We start from the raw sequence: 20,043 nt of genomic DNA, 5'->3' as shown, positions 1-20,043 counted from the left end.
TCATAAATGCATACAAAAAAATCAGTATTCATCAGAAATAATCACCAAAGCATTGTCTTTGTTATCTTGCGAGTTTTCAAAGCATAAACGGATTAGCTGTTCTCGGAGAAAGGTCCTGACTCTTTTCTGTTTCAAAGGTTGAGAACCTGAGGGATGCTGAGCCTTCCAGCCAGTCAGGTGACTTCATCCTGCATCTCTCCAGAGAGTTAATCAGTAGACATCCTGCCACCGGCAACACAAACAAGCCGGGAATTAGTCTGGCTAGTAATGCAGGTATTGTCTGGTAGGCAGGCCACAACCCACGTACATTCTGCCACCCACTTCACTCAAGGCTTTCACGTCACGCCTTCACTCAAGACCTCTCTCTTCTCAGACTCCTTTCAGATTTATTAGCTCCCGGTGCAATTATCCACTTTATACTAAATTAGCCTCTCTCATATTCTTTCTTATTATCTAAATTTTTTTAATCTTAAAAGTTTACATAGAGGCCTTAACTGGGTTCAATCATGTATACCATCCTGTTGGTCTCAACATCATCTGATTGTCTCAGCATTATATCCATATAATGACTCCCACTACAGAATGGTGAGAGGAAAGTATACTCCAAGGACAGAGGAGGGGGTGACGAGTTTCCAGCTCATGGCTCATCTGGTGGCCACGTCCTCACTGTGACCTCCTCCAAAGGAACTGACAGGACTGTTCAGTGGGGATAAGACAGAGACTTCGGGTTCTCACAGCTCCATAGGCTGGCAGACTTGGAGTCTGACAAGAGATCACTTCCTGGTTCACAGAAGGCTTTTCGCGGTGTCCTCGTGTAGAGTGAGGACATTCTCTAATTTTTTAATATAAGTTTGTCCTCTACGTATGTCATACAGCTCAAATGTTTATAATACACTACTAAACAGATATATAAGTACATACATAGTCTATATTCATTATTCCTCAGACTCCAAGATTAAGTTACAGTTACAAAAACTGTTCTTTGAAAGGCACATTTATTTAATTTATTAAAACTGATTTCAGGCCCTGGCCAGATGGCTCAGTTGGTTGGAGCATCATCCTGTACACCAAAATGTTGTGGGATCGATCCCCGGTCAGGGCACATACCTAGGCTTCGGGTTTGACCCCCAACTGGGGCATATATGAGAAGGCAAGCAATAGGTGTTTCTCTCACATCAATGTTTCTTTTTCTCTTTCTCTCTTGCTCTCTCTCTAAAATAAATGAAAATATATTCTCAGGTGAGGATTTTTTTTTAATGTTTTTGGAATATGATTTTTTTGCCACTGAGATTTGTTCTCACTGTTCCACCACATTTCCCAATTCTGAATTTACCGGGTAAAAAGACACAATATCAATAGCAGAAACTAAGCTTACTGATATTTAATATTCCATTTTTAAACAATTGTACTGCAAAATGATGAGCAGGCAGAAATGAAATGAAAAGTGAGATCTGTCAAGGAACAACGAGAAAAAAAATGTTTTCAAGTATTCAGCATCGTTGGTTACTTTTCCCATGACCTGGTGATTAAAAACCAGAGCAGCATTTTAAAAGCTAGGCACCTTGGAAAGCACAGAAACCTCTAAAAATAAAAATCAACATTTCCAGATTCTACCATAATGGTTTCCTGGTAAACAGAAAGACATGCTTGATATTCTACCCCCACATGGGGGTTGTGGCAATTAATTATTCAACATTTGGAAAGTGCTTTGGAGATAAGAAGCTAAGTGCTAAAAATCATCATCAATTTTCAGCAGACTGCACTTAAAGTGAACTCACCAGGTTTATTGTTGGAAACTGAACCATTAGCATAGCTCCACGCTTTCTTTTTCCATTTCACTTAGCCCAGTAGACGAGACAGCCAACACCCACATGGACCTTCCTTTCCTTCTGGCCAACTTTTGAATATCCCTAAAGTTGTCCTAAGTTTTTAGAGAAAATGTAAATGCTAATAATGAGGTTTCACTGGAATTTACAGTTTATGTTTGTTAGATATCTTTCCTCTTCTGCCTTTTATTTACATGATATAAATAAATAGCAAATTTACTAAGGACTTCATTTGTAAAACTTTAAGAATAATTAAAATCTAGTTTAATATGCTTCTACTCTATTAGTTATCATTTAAGCAAGCATATTTACTTAGCTGTTCATGACTGCATTAAATGTACAAATTTAGATGAAAAATCTAAGATTTGATTAACTTTGATTAGCACTTTAAGTGAAAGTAATAAGCTATTCTACTTGAATAAGAAAGTGTTTTAGTTAGATAAATCTTTCTTCTCATCTCCAATGTATTGTGGTTAGATTTTATTCATTTTAAAACTTAAAACAATGGATCAAGATTAAAAATATTTCTTAACAAATGTTTAATGAAAATCCACATAAAAACCCACCTGCGTTCCCTAAAAAAAAAAAAGAGGAAGCATTAAGTGATGTGCAAATGGAGAGTCACTAGGAAGCTATTCTCTGCACAGCTATCACACCACAGTTATGGTTGGTTTGGGATTCAGTATACAAGTAGAAATCATTCATACCTATGGCCATTTTGGAGACATTAAATGGTTTTGTCCAAACTATTATTTTTTTTACTTCACATCTCTTACAAAGTGAGAAATCATATATTACAAAGGTCATAATTTCATGTTTTGAGATTAAAAAACTGTACTGACCTAATCTTCTTGGATATGGAACTCATTTCCCATGATAGCAAGCTCCACAAAGAGGGTTCATGTATTTCAGTCCCCAAAATGCACAGCTATAAAAGTCATCTTTGCTTTGGGAAAGGCTTCATTATGACTTTTTACAACTTTAGACATTAATGCCATTTATACATCTATTAACCAACCTTAAATCTTGTATACATTTTCAGCCCTCCCAAACATCCCCTCTCCAGAACACGTGGCAATGAACATTCAAATGGGCTCAATATCCCTAATCTCAGTAGGAAAAAACTGCTGCTGGTTGCCAGAGTAAGATGATCTCCATGAGGCCGCTGGCTCACATGACAAAAGTGACCAGAATTCTGCATGGAACCCATAACAGGCAGCTCAACTCAAAAACCAGGTGAATGCCCACCAGCTAAGACAAAATTACTCATTGCTCAGCTTCATGCTCACTACACAGAACCCATATAATCTTCATCTTTCACAGATCATTGTCTAATGAATATGTGGATAGTTTTTCATGCTTTACTTCAGCACTCTCATTTCTTTAAAAGATACTGAAAATAGCTGTAAGCAACTTAAAACTGGGAGGAAAATAGATTACAGAAAGGCTTCTTTAGAAAAATTCATTCAAAAGAGGGGTTACATTATTTCCTCTTGTATTGTGCTGGCTCTGTTAGGGTTCTTGGTACAAACAGAAAAAACAGGCACACTTTATGTTTCAAAGAAGTGTTTTGTGGCTTACATTCTTAACTCTCTCAGTGTTAATGTCAACAGGGAAATCAGAGTTTCTTAAAAGCAAGCAACTTAATATGATATAGTTGCCATACTCAGGAAAGAGGGGGCAATTAAGTCATTTCAGATGAAATGTTTTCCATCCAAAGGAATATGAAGGAGATAAAAAGTGTCCAAGGGAATTAGCCATGTCCCCAAGTAAATGAGAAATGAATTGGCAGGGACTGAGCCTCCATGAGAACATTACTTTGAATCAAAACCAAATTTCTAAAACACTGCAGGTGATCTGCTCTATATTTATGCAACTTAAATATTGAAATATTGAAAAAAATGATTGTGAAATGTTTAAGAAATGAAGCAATTTAATTAAGTGGTAATGTTATATTTATTGACTGTGTGTTGTAATGTTTAGATTGAGAATGAGAGTGACAGGAAAGACAAAGACCCAGACTCTGAGGTCCTTCTCAGCTGCACACTCTCACCTGGGCATGAGTTGCTACCATCCAACCACTTCGTAGCTCAACCACAGAGATGGGTCTGCCCTTAATGCGGAGGGTCCTTATCTAAGTTATTTAAGGGAGGCTAAGAACTAACACACACCTAAACATGTCATTCAACCTATGTGCCAATCCTTCAAATTTCATCATCAGTGATTATTTATTTTGCATCTCTCTTCTACTAAAATTTAAAGTGCAAAGTACAGATTATATTAAATCATTTCTTACTAAGATATTGTCAGATGTTTTCCCATTACAAAACAAATTAGAAAATATTAATAATAAAGAGTATTAGCTTTCGAGCTCATAGAATATTAAAGGAACCATACTATAAGGGAAAGGTGGGGGCTGAGAAAGTCGGACACGATTATAACACACACCTAAATCACACTCACTGTGTGCTACAGACTTTTCTAAGCATTTCACATATATTACTTTACATAAGCTCTAGGAATTAAGTGAGGTAGGTTGGGGTGAAGAACTGGTAGCAGAGAGTCACCGAAGTCATGAGGCATGAAGTACTTAGGTGCTATGCTGCACAGCCCAGATATCCCCTTTGAAGCAGAGGTGCTGCCCCAGTTGGTGGGAGTGTTGGTAACTGAGGGTGCTCAGCTCCAGAAACTGTCTTAGTTAAAGAGACCCACCTAAGCCAAGGTCACATTCCTGTCCAAGGACAGCCGGCATCTCATGACTGGTTGATGGGTAAAAGGCCTGGCTCCCTTAGTTCAAGGTGGGGCCACTCTGCAGGGCCTCCTCAGCTCCAGAGTATACTCCTGCTGGGATCAGCCAGTGGAGATCTTCATTGGTCCTGACTTGCACTTCAACTTCTCCTTCTGTCTGACCTAGCCCCCTCACTCCCTCACTAGTTTGACCCCTAAGTGCCAGCCACAGTGAACTTCCTGTACAACCAGAAACTGTTTCCCAGGGAACCCCGCCTAAGGCAGGGTCTTGGTAACAACGAAATTTGCCACATGACTACTGGATCTCAGCAACCTTGTCTTTTTCCAGGGTCTGTCAGCCATGTCCTTTCATGTCCTTACTTGTGCCTCTTCACTGATGGCCAATGACTGCTTGAGAATGCCACTTTCGTGCTCAAAATGCTCTCTCCTGAGTCTCCTAATATCTAAATCTCCAAGACACTGAAGCACCCAATCATTACCTCAAGGTGCATCACCCCAGAACCACACTCTGCCACCTGGATCCTGAAAAAGCCCTCTTCTAGTCCACCCCTCCCAGACTAGCTCATGGAAAAGGGGCCTTCAGCTTTGTCTGACAGCCCCTGTCTCTCGAGGTAGCCAAGGCCTCCTCCCTGGCCCACAGTGAGAGAGCGGACAGCATAGTACCCTCTGTTCCCCACTCTTTCCCACCTCATCCCAGCCTCTAATCACAACCACATTTCCTCCTTATATGTATAGTCAACTCATGAAAATAGATATTTTGGGGATCACTGTCCATCATATAAGCAAATAATGAGGCCCTTCATCCCTGTTTAAATACAGCTAAGACACCTTCTATACAACATAAAGGATAAGCCAAAGAATGTATAAAGCACAACATGGGAACACTTGATGGAGGAGCAATATCTCCACACGTCTTCATTCCCAAGAGTATCGCTGAGTCACACAATGATAACCATGAGAGAGGAACAAAGGGGGTGATTATTCTCAGTATGTTAAGAAAGGAGATACATCTGTGCAATTCAGTTTGGAGTGATATACATCAAAACATATTTTAAGACAGTTTTAGTTTGGACACAAGTTTCAGTTACCAGAAATCACAATTAAAGTGAATAGTTCATAATATAATGACAGTAGATAGACAGACCACTCCTGCTACTTAAGCAGACAGATTCATAATTTCTCAGAAACAGGCTCCTCAAATATTATTTACCCTTTCTTGATTCCACAAAATGTGCAACTCATAGTATCTACTGCCCACCTGTCTGGTGCTCATGCTTACAGTGCCCCCAAGTCCCCGAGTTTCCGTCAGGGCCTATATCCATGGACACCCACATTAGAATTGAATACCTCGCTGTTTCTACAGAACTAAAAAGTTATTCTGCCAGCTCCTGACTCAAGCAGAAACTTGCCTGAAGCCTGGGCCACACGCTCTAGCCTGGTTTTTTCTGCTGCTCTAGTTTTTACATCAAGTATGCTGCGTTAGTCAAGCCCATACACTAAAGTCCTTCCATTACAGAAGCTAAAAGCTGTTGGTCAAACAGGAATATATGGCACTGGGCTCCCCAGGCTCTCTAATTTGTGAACATAATATCACATCTAAAAAAGTTCTCCAACACACTGATTTTTTATTTATTTTTTTTTTGAGAGTACATCTATTAAAGCTGGGGAGTATGAAACAGGAAGGGCTTAGGACAGAAGAAGCAATAGGAAAGAGACAGCAGGGCTGCCTAGGCTCTCCAGAAAGTCAGAGAGAAGGGGGCCTTGGGGACAGGTTCAGGGGGTCAGCCCTGACAAGCCGCTGCTGCCCACTGCTGCCCTGGTTGCTAGTCTCACGGGTCCCCCCTGGAGTTTAGGACATCCATGCCTGTGGGGGAAGGAGAAGGGAAAGGAAAAGTCATGGGCATTTCCCGGGATGGGGAGTGTGCCCAACACAATGATTTTTAAACCAGCACACACAAAAATATATTTCATTTAGTTGGTAAAACAAACCACTTCAGATTAGTGGAATTATCCCAAATGAGCCTGGAACCCCAGGTGTTGGTTTCAGTTCAGAGATAACACCCAATATCATTGTATCAGCAGTAAGGTGTGGACTTGATTCAGAGAAATTCTATCAGGAGGTCTAAAATGACCTGATCGTTTTATAACCACAAGTATCAAAATGCACTGATACCAGTGCCATCTGGTCAAAGTCAAGAGCTAAGATAAGACATGTTGAGGCAGGTAAGCTTCACAGGAAATGTCATGTGAGGTCAGCCCACACTCCTCTAAAGCAACATTCAGTGACATCTGACAGTAACATCAAAGAATAAAAAATCATTCTACAGAATGGTAAGTGACTTGAATAAAGTGCTGTAAGAGAGCCCTGGGTAAAGAGAGAGTATTGTCCAAAAGATTAGCTCTAGTCACCAAACATGCCCACATTCTGTTTTAAACTGTAGGAAAACTTAATCTCCCCAAAGATTTGCTCTGGGCCTTCTCCTCTCAGAAGAAGCCAGTTTTCCTTGTGGGGTAAAAAGCTACTCATAAACACCCACTACATAAAGTTAAACTTCTTTTATGTTAAGCCTCTTTCTCTCAGTTGAAAGTGGTCCTCCCAGTTCTGATGTCTGTGGATTTGGGGGAGACTGTTCCCAACATTATAGGCTTAGGTGAGTCTCCTTTCAGACTTCATTGTTCAAGACCACAGCATTCATGTCTGTCTGTCTGTCCACTTAAAGGCACTCTGTTAATCTCATGATCTGCAGTGCGTTTTTCCACATCCTTCTCAGTTATGTGTCTTGAGGTGCAAAACCAAACCTTTGAGGGAGCATTCTAGGTAAGACTGCATAAGGTTCAGACACACGGGGGAACACAGGCATACAGTATTAAAAGACTTATTAAGAGATGATAATGTAAATCTGTTGAAATGTAATGTTTATCAATATACTAAAGGACAATTGAAATCTTGGAAGTGTTATTATGCATACATAATAAATAAAAGATCTATTGTAAACTGTTTCAATATATTGTGCCTTCACCTATATTATAAGGTGGATATATTTTATTCAGGCAAATAATATGCATTTAACACATGAATATATATAGTACAATGATATCTCTTCCTTATTTATATATGTGTTATACCTTCCAAAAATTTTATGAGAATAACATCTAGATTTAAAATTCCTAATTCAATATGATGGATACAAAAAAATGAGTTGAAAAAGGCATCCATCAAATTCACAGATGTGAATAATTAAATGAATGATTCCTATTGCCTTCAACACAAGCACCTTTCCCAACTGACACCCAAGAAACACTACATGTGCCTAATTTTGCATTTTTCATAATACCTATGACAAAAATTCTTCAGAGAAGGCATGAAAGTTACAATTCCTTATATAACTTTTTAGGTATACCTTTTTAGGAATCTTAAAAGTGGTACTCATTGGGGAAGCTAGGTATAGGCTATATAAAAACTATATCTTCCCAACTTCCAGTGTGCCTGATTATTTTAAAATAAAGTTATTTTTAAGTGCTAACAACTCATACTTAATGTCAAAAAATATTAAACAGAACTGTGTCTAATTCAAAGAATAGATAAAATACAGTCATAGCTACATAGAAAGCTTACATAATTTTTCCAAGAAACTGTATTACACATCACAAAGCCTAATAATAAGTTTCATCCCAAAATTTACCAGATTCCAAACTTCATGACAACAAATTTCACAAGAAATATTTGAAAGGCCTAACAGCGCCCTGGCTGGGTAGCTCAGTTGGTCAGAGTATTATCCTGGTCAGGGCACACACAAGAATCAATCAATGAATGCATGAATAAGTGGAACAACAAACTGATGTTTTCCTCTCTTTCTCTCTCATCAATTAAAAAAACAAGACCTAACAGCAATAATCAAAGCTACTACACTGAAGGGACAACTAGATGAAACCAAGTTTAGATAAAGTTGGGTATAATGACTGGGCATCTCTGGTTAGTTTGTCCTGATTTTCTAAGTAACTAAGTATCCTTCCATTATGTAAGTATTTTCACTATACGACACGCTAGCCACTGTGAGGACCACAGAACATCTTCTGACATGTTTCTTCCCATGAGGACGCAGACAGTGCAGAAGGATACAAAGGGCAGTGCAGAGCAATAAGCAAGAATAAAATGATCAGTTAGATCTGGCAGGGATGTCCAACCTTTTGGTGTCTCTGGGCCACACTGGAAGAAGAAGAGCTGTCTTAGACCACACATTAAATACAGTGCAACAAGTAATCACACACACAAAAAAATCTCATAACATTTTAAGTAAAGTTACAAGTTTGTGTTGGGTTGCATTCATAGCCATCCTGGGCTGCATGCAGTCCAGGAGCCGCAGGTTGGACACCCCTGGACTGAAGTGTAGAATTCACTCCCCCAAGTTGTGTCCGTAAAAACATGAGAGTGCTTGAAACTGTATTTTTTTCTGATGTTTTTAGACATGTGTTTTTGTTTCATTTCTTCATGTATTTTTCAAGGAAAATTATCTCACTCATCTAAATCTTTAAAGACTTTTCCAACACTCCTCTCTCTTTTCCCTGGCGAAGTTGCTCCACTCGTGTGAAGTGCAAACGTGTGATCTGTGTGTTGCTGCCTAACCTGCGAATGCTCAGCAATTTCCCAAAGGTGATTGTAATCAGCACTCCGGCTGTCTCCAACCATGAGGCCACTCTGCTAACATCGTGAGTGCTCATCTCACACTCCTACGGACATGGTCTCCAGAGGTCAAAGGAATGAAGGAATTCTTGAAGCAGTTCCACGGTGAGGTCCTGCCACAGCTGCAGTCAATATGCGGCACGCTAGGGGAGGGTTTCAGGAGCACGGCCATCAAGGCTCAAACCCAGTCAAACTCTCAGTCTGACTGATGATCTCACTGAATCCTCACTTGGAACAAACATGTTTCACCAAATAAAAGTCTCAGGACCTCATTCATGATCATTTGGGATGAAAGATAGAAAAGCCTAGTTTGTATTAAAGACATTAGGATTCCTGTCCAGCCATACCAACAGATTTTCATGCTTAAGAACACAAGAAATGGAAGCGCTAACCCCATTCCCTTGGGATATTGGTTTAGCTATTATCATTGTCATGATCCTGGTCTTTAAATAGTTGCCCTTCCCTAATCCATGTGCCAATTAAAAAAAAAAACTTTCATGTGCTGAGTGGACACCTATGGGAGACTTGCTTCCAGAGTTTAACACAGCAGTAACCAGCTTTTATTTTAAAACCATCCAGTGTAACTTCTCATGGGAATCAAATTACCCAGAACAGAAGATGAATTTTTCTGAAATTCACTATTTTTAAAACAAGGCTCACCATAATTACCTATTAGTTTATTTCAATTTTCCATAGCATTATGTCTATAACAGAAAACAAAATTATCTGCTACACCAGACGATTCCATTTTCCACTAAATCATTCAAGGAGCCACATATGGGTCAAGCACCTATGAAGGATGCTACCTAAAATGCAAATGCCCTAATCACACATAGAGTGACTTATGTTACTCTGAAGTGACATTTTACATGCTCAGTACTCTGAGTACCACAAAATAGTTATATTTTACTTAAGTAATGAGAGCCAACCAACCAAGACAAACTATCAGCTCTTTGGGCAAGAAAATATAATCAGATTCCCACATCAAAATCTAAGTTCCTTCTGTTACAAACCTAATTTTGCAAATAGATACCTACTATTTATCATGTAGTTCTCCATAGTAAAAATCATACAAATTTTTATTGTACTAACCTCCTTTCAGATGAAGAAAAGTAAGGGTCACAAGGTCATACTTATAGTTAAAAATCAAACCTTTCAAAGAATTAAGAATTGTTAAACACATATAATGCTGCAAGTTTGCTTTTGATATTATAATTAACATATCTGAGAACCCCCTTTTCCACACTAAGCTGAAAGGGCTCTCTACAAGCTCCAGTTTCCAGCTATTATTCATCCTTAAACATTTAATTTTTCAAGAAATGTGGTTTCCAAGGTATCAGCACTGGAGAACCCACTACAATATTTTAAATCTAGAAATTTGTTGGCCAGCATTCTAATTATAGAAGTTAAATGTATTCAGTGTGTAAGCTTTTGAGGAGCACCAACCAGGTGAAGAGCACTATAATCATTTTCAAGGATTCTCTGGGCCTTCCAAGGGTCACACAGGGGCATGAGTTTAATGTGAGCAATGCAGGGAAATGCGTGTTCTCAAACTGCTGGCTGTTAGACTCAATTTTTCAAGCTGATGTTTAATAAACCCTGTTCTCAACTCAGCTTTACCAATAAACAGCCCTAGAGAAAAAAATGCAAAACACAATTTGAATCACTCAGAGTAACAGATCAAGAAACATACTTAGATGTGCTTATTCGTTCAACAAACAAACATTTACTAACATGTCAGGAACACTGTTCTCAGTGCTGGCACAATTCAACTCAAGAATAAAAAGCACTGTAGAGCACAGCACTACACACAACAACTAACACACAAACGGTCATTGGGGTTCTGGCATAAATACCACCTCATCTGTCTGCTTCACGCCTCTGTGAATCAGAGTTTATGATCATTAGTGACAAAACAAGATATACGGTTTTTTGTTTTGTTTTTTTTTTTAAAATTCCCCACGTCAAATAACTAGCAAGTGAGAAAACTGGGTCCCCAGCCCATATCTTCCCAATCCATATCTCCACTGGTCACCGGGCAATAACAACAGGTTGCAAAATGCTCTGCTTCATAAAAAGGCGGAGAGTACCAGCTGTGTGTAAGAGTGAGGAGTAGACGAGACTCTCCCAAGGGCTGGTAGGAGAGAGGGTTAGCACCACTTTTGAAGGAAGGCGCTCTCTGCTAAAACTGGCCCAATAGTCCAACACAAGATACACAACCAAAACTCCCACGTTTACCAAAAGATGCATGTACGGATGTTCACAGCAGTACTGTTCATAATAGCACAAAACTGGAAACAACCCAAATATGCATCAAGAGCAAAGTGGAAAAGCAAATTGTGGCATTCTCATAAAATAGAATACTGTAAAGGAATGCAAATAAACAAACTGTTGCTACACACAAAACAAAAGAGTCACAAACATAATGAGGAAAAGAAGTCAGACACGAGGACACATACCATGTACTCTAATAGAAAGTTCAATAATTGATCAAAGTAACCAACAGTCTCAGAAGTCAAGAGAGAAGTTACCTTTGGGAGAAAAGTAATGACCCGGGGGTTAGGAAACGGGGGGCTTCTGGTTGCTGGCCATGGCCTACATCTTGGCCTTGGTGCCGGTTACAAGGATCTGTTATACTCTTAGATTCATCACCCGGAGCTATTAATTTAGGACTGAATAACATACATACTGTTCCACACACATGTAATATTTCAATAAAAACTTAAATAGGTAAGAAGGAGGGAAGGAGAGAAAAAAGAGAGCAAGAAAGGAAAAAGGGCGGGAGAGAGAAGGGAGCAGAGTGAAGTGACGTCCTCAGGGTACGCCTAAGTAATGCCAGCTCTCTGCTTGCTTTAATTCTTTCTTCTGCTGTTGGTACTTAGTCTCTCTCTTCCTGACGACCATGCTGTCCTCAGGCACTTTCCAATGTCATCCATACAGCTGCCAAAATAAGGCCATTTCTATCTTCTTAATTTGTAGTTTTAATGTTTGCTATGGGATTAGAAATCTGAGAAATCTTATCAATCCTGTTAAAACTGTAAGTGAATTAAAAGTAAACAGATTGTGAAGGATCACCTATGAGTAAAGTGAATCCTCTTTCATGTATGTCTTTTTTTAACTTTCTACTCTGCCTGCTCAGAGGCTTTTGTGCAGGAGAATATGACAAATACAAGAGTTCCAAACAGGTGAAGTTGTACCTGGGCCCTCCCAGTGAACACTAAGTCTCCAGACCAAAGCTAGAATCAACTAACATAAAACTCCATATCCCACACATTTTTTTATTTGCAAATAGTATAAAGGAGAATATCAATCAGTGAATACAATTACGAAAATGAAAAGAAATTGCTAACTTCTTATCCAGGACATTATGAACAGCTTTTGAATTATGTCACTCACAGAACACTTTATCAGTTTTAAAGATAATATATTCCTTTCTCATTTTGTATTTTGATTTAAAAAGTCCCCCCAGAAGTATGAGGTTTTTTTGTTTTTTAAGTATATTTTATTGATTATGCTATTACAGTTGTCCCAATTTTCCCCCTTTGTAACCTCTCCTCACTCAGTACCCACCTTCCCTCCAGCAACCCCCCCACCCCTTAGTTCATGTCCCTGGGTCACTCGTATAAGTTCTTTGGCTTCTCCATTTCCTATGCTATTCTTAACTTCCCCCTGTCTATTCTGTACCTACCAATTATGCTTCTTGATCCCTGTACCTTTCCCACCATTCTCCCTCCTCCCCCTCCCAATAACCAAATAACCCTCCAAATGACCACCATATCTGATTCTGTTCCTGTTTTTATTGTTTGGTTAGTTTGCTTTTTTAGATTCAGTTGTTGGTAGTTACGAATTTGTTGCCATTTTATTGTTCAGAGTTTTGATTTTCTTTTCCTTAAATAAATCCCTTTAACATTTCATGTAATACTGGCTTGGTGATGATGAACTCCTTTACCTTTACCTTGTCTGGGAAGCACTTTATCTGCCCTTCAGTTCTAATGATAGCTTTGCTGGAGTATAAGTTGTATATCCTTGCTTTTCATCACTTTGAATACTTCTTGCCAGTCCCTTCTTGCCTGCAAGCTTTCTTTTGAGAAATCAGCTGACAGTCTCATAGGAACTCCTTTGTAGGTAATACTCGCCTTTTCTCTTGCTGTTTTAAGAGTCTCTCTTTATATTTCACCTTTGGTATTTTAATTATGATGTGTCATAGTGAGGTCCTCTTTGGGTCCAACTTCTTTGGGACTCTCTGTGCTTCCTGGACTTGTATGTCTATTTCCTTTGCCAAATTAGGGAAGTTTTCTTTCATTATTTTTTCAAATAAGTTTTCAATTTCTTGCTCTTCCTCTTCTCTTGCTGGCATCCCTATAATTTGGATGTTGGCATATTTGGAGATGTCCCAGAGTCTTCTTATACTATCCTCATTTTTTAATTCTTTATTTTTCTTTCTCTTCTGGTTGAACATTTACTTCTTCCTTTTGTTCCAGATCATTGATTTGAATCCCAGCTTCCTTCCCTTCACTGTTGGTTCCCTGTGGATTTTTCATTTCACTTAGTGTAACCTTCATTTTTTCCTTTATGTTATTGCCATATTCAATGAGCATCCTGGAGCATCCTGCCATATTCAGTGGAGATAGGTTGGCTATCTCCATTTAGTTTAGCTCTTTTTCTGGGGTTCTGTTCTGTTTTTTCATTTGGGCCATATTGACTCCTCAATTTGGCAGCCTCCCCATGTTTATTTCTGTGTATTAGGTAGAGCTAGTTTGATCCCCTGTCTTAGTGCACCTGTTAAGTTGAGTGGGGCAGAGCCTTAGGTATTTGCCAGGGCAGGGAACCTGCTTCACCACACTGTGGCTCAGTTGGGGGGATAGCTCGGCAAGGGGATAATGCCACTGCCCAGCTTCTGGAGGTTTGCCTGGCACTCTCCCTGTTTCTAGTCTCTTTACTTGCTTCCCATATGGGACTGGCACCCTTTCAGCTGTTGCCCTGGTGGTGAATCCCAGAGTGGGTGGGTTTACATACATTCTAAGTTCATGTGAGCCCCTTTAACAGACTCTCCTCAAGAAACAGCAGTTTTTCCCACCACCCCAAGCCCCACTGGTTTTTACAGCCAGAAGTTATGAGGATCTGTCTTCCTGGGGCTGGAACCCTGGGCTGTGCAGTCTGAACTGGGGATGAGGTAACTCACTCCCAAGGTATCCCTCCTGATTTTTATCCACCACATGTGAGTGTGGGACTGTCCATTTTACCACCATCGCTGCCTCCGCCACCTCCTCCGCCTCTCCATGCCACAGAATGTTTCTTCTCCTCTCAGCTCCAACTCTGTGTCTCTGCCCCTCCTACCCATCTCGATGAATGTGGCTTTTTTAAATCCTTGGTTGGTGGACTTCCATACAGTTTGATTTTTTGTTGGTTCTGAGTCTTATTTGTTTTGAGGTTAGTTGTAATTCTTCTTGTGGTTGTACAAGGAGGCAAAGCATGTACCTATGCTCCCATCTTGACTGGAAGTCCTATGTCCTATTATGAGTTTTATTTAAAATCTTTTTAAGGTGTGCCCTAGATGGGTAGCTCCATTGATTAGAGCATTGTCCCTGTATGCCAAGGTTGCAGGTTTGATCCCAGGTCAGGGCACATACAAGAATCAACCAATAAATGCATAAATAAGTGGACCAACAAATCTCTCTCTCTCTCTCTCTCCTCCTTTCTCTCTTTCCTCTTTCCTTTCTCTCTAAAATCAGCAAATTAAAACCTTTTTTAAAAAATTATTTATTTTTAGAGAGAGGGGAAGGGAGGAAGAAAGAGAGGGAAAGAAACATCCATGTGTGGTTGCCTCTTGTGTGCAGTCCCTACACAACCCAGGCATGTGCCCTGACTAGGAATCCAACCAGCAACCTTTTGGTTCGCAGGCTGGCATTCAATCCACTGAGCTATATCAGCCAGGGTTGAAATCTTTTTAAAGTCTGATACAGAAATTCAAGTTACACTAAGGATATACCTTTTTTACAAAATAATCTACAAATTTTTTTAAAAGAGAGAAGTATCAGTTGGTGACTATTTGCCTCCGTTAACATCCCAAGTTCATGTTACTTCTTTCTGTATTCATTCTCCATGAAAAACAAAAGTTAGCACTCAAGACTGGAACCAAAATTAGTACACACAAACTGAAAGTTCTTCACTAGTGAAACACCCCTGGCACTGCAGGACCTGAAATAAGGTTGAGGCAAGAAAGCGCTGGAGCAGAATTACTCACAGGGAAGGAGAACCATCACTTTAAACCAGGAAAAGCTTTTATCAGCTTCAGTGGCTTTGGCTATGATGGAAGCAACATTCATTCATTTGAGGACAGTCATTCACTTGTTCAATACGATACCACTACTTCAAAACTAAAATGTTCATTCCAACCTCCAACAGTAACTTTCCATTTTGTTGGAGAAAGCATACAAGTTTCCTGTGTCTGTTTTCTCGCTTCTCCAACCAGCATAATAATCCCTTACATCTACTCAATTTGCAGGGAAGAAGAAGAGGAGGAGGTTTCTGCTTATGTGAAAACATCTACAGATGTACAATGTTCCCCCACTGCTATTTACACCACCATCTTTTTTGAACATACAACTTAGTTCAGAGGCTGGTAAATCCTCATAACTAAGAAATAAAATTATCGAGTTCATGAAGGAGATGGAAAGTAAAAGTTTTCTCTCTTCTTTGCCACAGCAGGTAAATGAATCCATCACGATTCGTGGCTGGCTGTCTTTTCAATGCCTTGTTTGAAGTGCCATTGCACTGCTGATACTAGAGAAATGCCGTGAAAGTTACTGTCACACAATCACTACGACAGTCACAAATAAACACAGCTTTAGGTGAAATAAGATTGGCCACCTGTGCAAATGAGCCATGTGGGTGCGTGTATGCACACACACACACACATAAATGTCCATCAGAGAAAAACTGAGTAAAAGGCTAGGTTAGGAGACTCTGTCTCCACTGTTGAAAAAATAAATAACAATGCGTACCACAAAAGATATAAAACATCACCTTCATGTTATAAGGACATTGGCGTACTTTCCATTTTGTGACACAAATATCAAGTGTTTAGATATTGGGAGAAAGGCAAAACATATTTAGAATACAACTTAGCCCTGACCTTATATGAAAATAAACATCAGTCCTCCCTTTCCCTTAAAATTCCTTCATTACAGCCCCCCACCAAAATCCTAATGGTAGCTATATCTTATTTCCCAAGGTTTTATTAATTTCCTGGATGTTGCTAAATGACTCCCCTCACAATGCACAACACACAAATATCACATAAATCACAGTGAGAGATGAGATGTGTCCTGCCTGCAGCTTCCCTTGCCCCATTAAATCACACCCCCTGATTCCTTCCATCTCAGCGATGGAGAAGCTGTTGATACTTAGAAACTTTCATCGCCATTAGACTTTTCTCCGCTTGTTCTTTTCACTCCCAATCCTAGTATCACCTCCAGTCTTAGACTGCATTTATGTTATTAAAAATAAACACAAAGGAACGACAAAAAACAAGCAGACGATGTGCATTATTGCCACACTGAAGTAGCAATGAACTCTCTCAGGACTCTCTCCCTGACGACAGTAGTCCTAACCTGCAGCGCCCTCAGAGGCAAGCCAAGAAACTTGATTATCATGATCCACCAGTTAGTTACCTTGCATTTCCTTTCCTAGTGCTTCTAAGATGAAGCGAGCTATGGCCAGCCGATCTCTCTTGTTATCAGAACAAGGGATCAAACCCTGAACATTGTACTTGCCAGAGCTCAATTAAAAAAAAAAATTACCAGCAGAGCCTGCTGGAAGTTGTCCCAAAGGTTATCTAATTTCTATCACATTTTTTCTCTAAATGATTCCTTGTATTCCTTTCACACATTGTTGTAAATGTATCTAATCATTTAAAAAACTAAAATGGTAACACTAACATTCAAACATTTACAGTGATTTTATGTTGGCAAAATGAACTAAAGGAGATACATCATTATAAACTAAGTGTATATTCTGGCAGTTTCACTGTCTGAGGTGCCTTATATATCATTAGTAAGTCTCCAGAATGAACTCTGACATTAAATGACACCAAAAACCTCATTTCGAAAACATCTCATACAAAATGTTGAGGGGTTCTTTGCTTTCCGTTTTCTCAAAGGTAGACATGCCTGGAACTATCAAAACGTCCCATCTTGTCCCTGCCTTCCTCCCACCCTGACTCTTATAAACGTCCGTGCCTCAACAGTTCATAAGAATACTACTTTCCTTTCTCAATCCATATACAGGGTGGGGCAAAGGTAGGTTTACAGTTGTTCATATGGAAAATAATGCAATGATTAATAAATAACAATACAAGAATAAAGTGTGTTTCACGTACTTACAACTGGAAACCAACTCTTGCCTCGCCCTGTATGTGGGACTTTCGTGTCGTCTTACCGGAGACTCTGGGATCAAGTTGCAACCATTCAGTTTTAAGATTTAATATAAAGAGAACAGAATGCTATCAGTACATTTAAGTTTAAAATGAAAGTAAACAGGTTTGTTTCTAAATTCTTAAAACTATAGAAAAATGATAAGCAGACATGCTTCCTTTGACTGAAGCTCCACTGATAACCTCAGTCTAAGTGCTGTGATGAGCATGGAAATTATTTAAATGCTAATGTGACAGGCACAAGGAGGAGAACTCTGAGCCAGAAACCTTAAGAGACATTACAGTGTCTACAAGAAGCTACTGAATACTGGGGTAAGGGCACTAAAGAATCTATTCAAAACAAAATGGAAAAAAATAAACCCTAATGTACAGCATATGCTTTCTTTAATTCGAGTAATAGTCTAACTTCAATTCCCAAATATAAGTAAAAGAGGAAATATACTACAATGCAGTGTCTCCTAGGGAGGGGGTTGTTCCAGGATTTCAGACAATGTGCTTAGTACAGCCCAGGGGTAATGATTTCCCTTCAGGATTAACTTTCTCCTGCACTGAAGTGAAATGGAGAAAGAATCAGGGAGTGTAAACTGAAGTTAACTGCTGCTCAATGTCAAGACTGGAACGCGCTTGCTGCAGGCAATTATGCTGAGAAGCTAAGGCCTTGAAAAGGAATGAGGGGTGGAAAAACCAGGAACTGAAAAAAAAAAATGCCTTACAGTGGTAGACCAGAGGTAGAATGGCTTCCTTCATCTTTCACGCCTGGTCCAGGGCTGTTGTTTCGTTGTTTTGGTTTTTGTTTTCTTTTCTTACTAACTTTTCTGCGTGGTACTTGCTGCAGTTTGCTGATGCGGTTCTCAGCTCCTGCCTGCCTTTGGTGACTCTTATTAATGGACTGGCAAAGGCTGGGGGAAATGCACTTAGGAAGAAAGAAATCACCTGTCCTTGCCAAGACGCACATGCTGCCCAGTACCTGAGGAAGAGCTACACTGGCCAAGAGAAACCACAGTTTAACCTCTGCCTCCTCCCCAAACCCATTGCAAACATAGGAGTGTGTGCCACTAGCAGAGATTCTGCCTGACTCACCCCCCACTTTCGGCGTGCCAGGGAGAGATGTAAATGCTCCGTCTCCGAGCGGTCAGCGAAGTGGGAGCCCAGGTCTCAGTGGCAACGCGAGTGCCCCAAGCCTCCCCGCTCGTGGGCTGGGGGACGTCTCCCCTCCAAGCAGGTGCCCCTCCATGCTGGGACCACCCAGCCTCACGGGAACACACGTGTCACCGCGCCGAAACCCAGCCCGCCGCGTACACTGGCCCCACAGTCCCGGCAACAACGCCGGGCTCCGCGAAGGCGGCTTTACAGCAGGGGGAGAACCAGGACCACCCAAACTCCTCTAAATGCAAAGGAGATAGGAGGGGAAAAGTACTTCTCCGCGGAAGAAGCCTCTGCACCCCGCCAGCGAGCAGCCCAGGGGATGCCCGGCCCCACCACTGACCTCTCCCTGCCCCCCCGGGAGCGCGCCCCCAGCACCGCCGCCCCGCTCTGCCGCCCTGGCCGGGCGCTCACCTCCTGGGGTCCGGCTTCCGTCGCTCCTCCAGTTTGGCGGTGGAGTGTGGGGCCGCCGCCACCACAGCTGTAACCGCCACCGAAGCGCTGCCGAGGCTGGAGGCGGGCGGCCGTGGGATCCCCGGGGGTGCGGGGCCGGGGCGCCACAGGGCCGAGCAGCGGGAAGTCGTCGGCGCGAGGCGCGGGGCGAGCGGGGAGCGAGCCACCCGCGCCCAAGAAGTCACAACTTTGCCGCCTGGGTGGGCGCGGGCTGCGGGCGGAGGGGAGCGAGAGCCGGGCGAGGGCGCCGGGGCGGGAGCTTGTCCGGAGCCGGCGGGACTGGCACCTGAACCGCCCGCGAGGACGGGGCAGCGGGTGGCGCGGGGGGAGATGTCTGCACGGCCCGCGAGGTGCGCGGCGGGTGAGCGTTTGCGAGCGTCTACTCTACTTTGCCGTCTACAGCTCCGGCATATTTATGGAGCTTTCCGCTGTTTCTACCATTAACTAACACTGCAGCAGCTGCGCGCGGCCCGGGCGCCCCTCGGGAGGCAGCCAGGGGACGGGGGACCAGGGAGGGTTGTGCCACGAGCGCGAGCCCTCGATCCATATTTAAAGCCGCGAGTGGCCTCGGCCAGCCCCCTGCCCTGCCCTCGCGCTCGCCCGCCCGGCCCCCTCCGAGGCCTGCCGCTGCTGGGCGTGAGCGCCCGGGGCCTCGGTGGCGACGGGGAGGGGCCTCGGGCCGCACCGCCCCCACCGGGGGCTCAGGCTCCGCGCGCAGCGCCCGCCTGGACCTGGCCGGACACCCAGCTCCGGACCGG

The 20,043-nt window shown here is 41.7% G+C and overlaps 1 protein-coding gene across 1 annotated transcript in view; it reads right to left on the bottom strand.

Moving 5' to 3' along the window:
* SLC4A4 (solute carrier family 4 member 4) overlaps positions 1-19,373 on the bottom strand; it is a 327,443-nt gene extending 308,070 nt beyond the window's left edge. The window contains exon 1 of the mRNA XM_045858122.1: positions 19,247-19,373. The gene's annotated coding sequence lies outside the window, so the exon portion shown is untranslated. The remainder of the gene's footprint in view (positions 1-19,246) is intronic.
* Positions 19,374-20,043: the final 670 nt, after the last annotated feature.

Source organism: Phyllostomus hastatus, unplaced genomic scaffold (genome assembly GCF_019186645.2).
Source record: "Phyllostomus hastatus isolate PE091 unplaced genomic scaffold, TTU_PhHast_1.1 phas_scaffold_1674, whole genome shotgun sequence".
NCBI classification, from domain to species: Eukaryota; Metazoa; Chordata; class Mammalia; order Chiroptera; family Phyllostomidae; genus Phyllostomus; species Phyllostomus hastatus.
Note: the sequence above shows the minus strand (reverse complement) of the source record. Positions and strands in the feature narration are given on the sequence as shown.